We start from the raw sequence: 4,749 nt of genomic DNA, 5'->3' as shown, positions 1-4,749 counted from the left end.
GAAGAGGACTTAAAACATTTACTGATGAAGATCAAAAAGCACAGCCTTTGGTATGGATTGCATCTCAATGTAAAGAAAACTGAAATCCTCACCACTGGAACAATAAACAACATTTTTATCAACAGAGTAAAGATTGAAATCATCATGGACTTCATTCTTCTTGGATCAACTATCAATACTCATGGAAGCAGCAGACAAGAAATCAAACGACATCTTGCATCTGCTGCACAAGACCTTTTAAAAGTGCTGAAGAGCTAAGATGTCAGCTTGAGGACTAAGGTGTGCCTGACCCAAGCCATGGTATTTTCAGTAACCTCATATGCCTGCGAAAGCTGGACAGTGAATAAGGAAGAATGTAGAAGAATTGATGACTTTGAGTTATGGTGTTGGAGAAAAATATTGAAAGTGCCATGGGCTGCCAAAAGAACAAATAAATCCGTTTTGGAAGAAGTGCAGCCAGAGTACTCCCTGAAGGCCAAGATGGCAAACTTCGTCTTTCATACTTTGGACATATTGTCAGGAGGGACCAGTCATGGGCGAAGGATATCATGTTGGGGAAGGTGTAGGGTCAGAGAAAAAGAGGAAGACCCCCAATGAGACGGATTTGCCAAGTGCAGCATCGATGGACTCAAGTGTGGCAACAGTAGTGAGGTTGGCCCAGGATCAGGCAGTGTTTTGTTCTGCTGTGCATAAGGTCACTGTGGGTCAGTACTTTCTCAATGGCAGGTTAACAACAACAACAGCAATCCAGGGCACACATAGAATACTAAACAATGCAAAAATTTCACAAACCAAAGAGGACAAAATATATGATTGGGACATTCTAAAAATTAGAAACCTATGTGCGTCAAAGGATTTTCCCAAAAGAGCAAAAAGGGAGTACACAGAATTGGAAAAAATCTTTTACAATGTTGACATATCAGACAAGGGACTAATTTCTAAAATCTATAACAAACTACATCACCTCTACAAGAAAAAGACAAGTCACCCAATTAAAAAGTGAACACAGGTCATGAACATACACTTCATCATGGAAGACATTTGAGCAGCCAACAAACATCTAAGGAAATGTTCACAATTATTAGCCATTGGAGAGATGCAAATCAAAACAACAATGAGATATCAACTCACACCAGCAATAATAGCAAAGTTCAAAAATGCCGAGGACAATAAATGCTGGAGAGGATGTGGAGAAACTGGGACCCTCCTACATTGCTGGTGGCAAGGCAAAATGGTTCAACCTCTCTGGAAAACAGTATGGCGCTTCCTCAGGATGTTGGAAATAGAAATACCTTAATGATCCAGAAATTCCTCTACTTGGTATATATCCACAAGAAATACGAGCCATAACATGAGTAGATATATGCACACCAATTTTCATAGCAGCACTATTCACAATAGTAAAAAGATGGAGACAGCCAAAGTACCCATCAACTGAAGAATGGATAAACAAACTTTGGTACATACACAAATGGAATATTATGCTACCTTGAAAAATAACAAGGAAGCTGCAAGCTATTGCATAACATGGATTAACCTTGAGGACATTATGCTGAGTGAAATTAGTCAGTCACAAAAGTTGGACTAATACATGACATCCTTATCAATGTAGAAAAGATTGAAGTTGTCAAGGACTTCATTCTTCTTGGATTAACTATCAATGCTCATGGAAGCATTAGGGAAGTCTCTTTTTAAAATACTTTTTGAACACTTTTTAAAGTGTTGATTTATTGTGTTGGAGGAGAGTAGTGAAAGTGCCATGGGCTGCCAAAAGAACCAACAGATCTATGTTGGATGAAGTGCAGCCAGAGTGCTCCTTGGAGGCCAGGATGGCCAAACTTCGTGTCTCATACTTTGGACATATTGTCAGAAGGGACCAGTCTCTGGAGAAGGATATCATGTTTGATAGGGTGGGGGGGGGGTCAGAGAAAAAGAGGAAGACCCCCAGCGAGATGGATTGGAAAAGTGGCAGCATCGATGGGCTCAAGTGTGGCAACAGTAGTGAGGTTGGCCCATAATCTGGCAGTGTTTCGTTCTGCTGTGCATAAGGTTGCTATGCACGGTACTGACTTGATGGCACCTAATAACAAACAACAGAACACATCCATGAGTATAGGTCAAGTTAATAAAATTGTAGTGATTTACCCTGGTTTCCTTTATCAAAAATTGTTTTGTTCTTCTTTAAATTTTTTTATTTTCCTCTAGTTGAATTCTGATGATCAAGCCATCGAGGTGAGGTCAAATGTGTAGTTATTTGCAAGTTTGGGTGTTCTTGTGTGTCTCCTCTCACTTCATATCAGCTGGATGCTTCACTCTCATCGCTAGCCCTCTGTGGCTATGTCCTTATCCATGGACTTTGGTGTCTCCAGTCTCACCACACTTTGGACCATCCAGCCCTTCCTCTTCTCTCTCTCATCTCTAAGTCAATGGGAGTCTGGGACATGGTTGAATTCTGCCCATTTGTTCATTGCTGTTTGTCCCCCTCTTCTACTTACCAGTAGACCATTGTGGTCACCAGCAAGCTTACATGTCTGCTCATGTGCTCCCTTTGAGTTTCAGTCTTAGAGGGGGGTTTGTCCTGAAGGGGCTTTTAATTGCTTGCCTGGATGGATTCCCGGAGAACAACTTGCTTATTCTTGTAGTAGCCAATCATCCTGACATTTTTGTTTTGGGTTTTTCCTGATGATCTTTGAAGATGTCTCTGTGTTGCTCTGGCTGTTCCAGGCTGGTTTGCTTGTCCTTTCTAATGGGAATGTCCCATCTCAGAAAGTTCTGGATGGGGCTCAGGATTCCACCTAAGGTCCTATATACTGCAAAGGCTCCACAGGAGGCTTATTTCACTGGGCAAGTTCTAAAACCACTTTTAGGTATTCCAATCAGTTATAGGTTGAAGATGGACTTACAAGCTTTCTGTAATCATGGTTCCTGACATTCTTTTCTATCCAACTCAAGTGTCCATTTTACAATAGGAGGCAAGGGAAACCAATATACATAAGACAACTGGGCTGCATTTTGTTCTGTTGTACATAGGATTGCTCTGAGTTGGAACTTACTTGGTGACAACTAACAGCAACAACATGTGTTTCATTTGGTCTTGGGTCTTTGCTGTAGTGGGTTTTGGTAGCATGTTTGCGTAGTCCGACTACATGTCAGAAGTCATTGTAATTTTATTTTGATTGTTTCCTTTATTCTACTTTAAATTTAATTTGTTCTACCTTTTTTTCACTTCTTAAAATGGAAATGTAGATAATAATAGATTTTTCTACTTTCCTTTTTCAGTATAAGAATTTAAACTAACTTCCTTATGCACTACTTTAGTTACATACTATAAAGTTCAGCTATTGTATTTGCATTTTTACTCAGTTAAAGATGTTTTCTAATTCCCTTGAGATTTATTCCCCCCAACCCCCATTGGTTATTTACAAGTGTGCTATTTAATTTCCAAATATTGGAGATTATTTTTCTGCTTTGTATTTCAAATTTAATTCAATTGTGGTCAGGGAATGCACTCTGTATGACTTCCTTTGAAAATTATTGAGGCATGTTTTATGGCCTAACATGTAGTCTATTTTGGTAAATGTACCACGTACACTTCAAAAGAGTATCTGATTAGGCCATAGTGATCTATAAATGCAAATTAGGTTGAGTTGAATTCTGTTGTTTTTTGTTAAGTGCTGTCAAGTTGTTTCTGATTCACAGATATGCTTTATAAGGTTTCTGAGGAGCAGCCAGTGGGTCTGAATGGTCACATGGTTACCAGTTCAGTGCTTATTCTACAGAGCCAAACCAGTTCTCCAGATTTAATGATAGTGTTGTTAAAATTGTCTTTACTAATCTTCTGTGCACATTCTATTAATAATAGAAAAAGTTGTGTCAAAATCTTGAGTTATAAATTATGTATTTTTCTATTTTTCCTTTCAGCTCTGTCAGTTGTTGCTTCATATATTTGGAAGTTCTCCATTATAATTTTAATTTTAATAAAATACACTATGATTTGCAAGGTTCTAAATTTAAAAAATCTATTTAATAACTATTCATATTTACTTTACTCTAAATTCTTTGTTTATATTTCTTGTCTATTTCTTTCCTGCTTGTTGATATTTTAGAATATTAGATCTTGTCCTATAATGTTTGTTGGACATTTTTTTACTTTTAACTTTTTTATGCTATTATAAACAAAAACTTTAAGCATCTTTATGTTGTTGAATTACTCAGTCTTTGTAAAATATGTTTTCCATGCTATAGATGCTGAAAGTTTCCCCTACTTGGGTATTTAAAATATATATTGTGTGCTTTCTTTTCAAATTTTTGTTTGATATTTATATATATATACTTTTTATGAATAGAGAATTTATGATGTAAAATATAGTTTCTAGATTGTATTTTCAAATATGGCGTACAGTTTTCTAAGTGCTATCTTTTCTCTGCCAATTTGAAATGATGCCTTTCATACACAAAAAAATCTTGCATGTGCTTGAACTGCTTTCTGTCATTTCTTTCTGTTTAGTTTCTCCATATATTTAATTGTTACAGTACTTGTTTTTAATTATTATATATTACCATATGAATAAATTTTAATATTTCTATTTTATGTATTTTTTTTTTTCCATCTGAAATTTAGAAAGAACTTATCTAGGTTAAAAAACTTGTTTTGGTGTTTTTAATAAAATTATGTTAAAATAGTATGTCTTCTTAATGAGTCTTTCTATTAAAGAGTATGATATGACTTTCTAGTTTAAGTCATTTTAG

The sequence above is a fragment of the Chrysochloris asiatica genome, unplaced genomic scaffold (genome assembly GCF_000296735.1).
Source record: "Chrysochloris asiatica unplaced genomic scaffold, ChrAsi1.0 scaffold00155, whole genome shotgun sequence".
Lineage (NCBI taxonomy): Eukaryota > Metazoa > Chordata > Mammalia > Afrosoricida > Chrysochloridae > Chrysochloris > Chrysochloris asiatica.
This window is presented reverse-complemented; position numbering follows the sequence as displayed.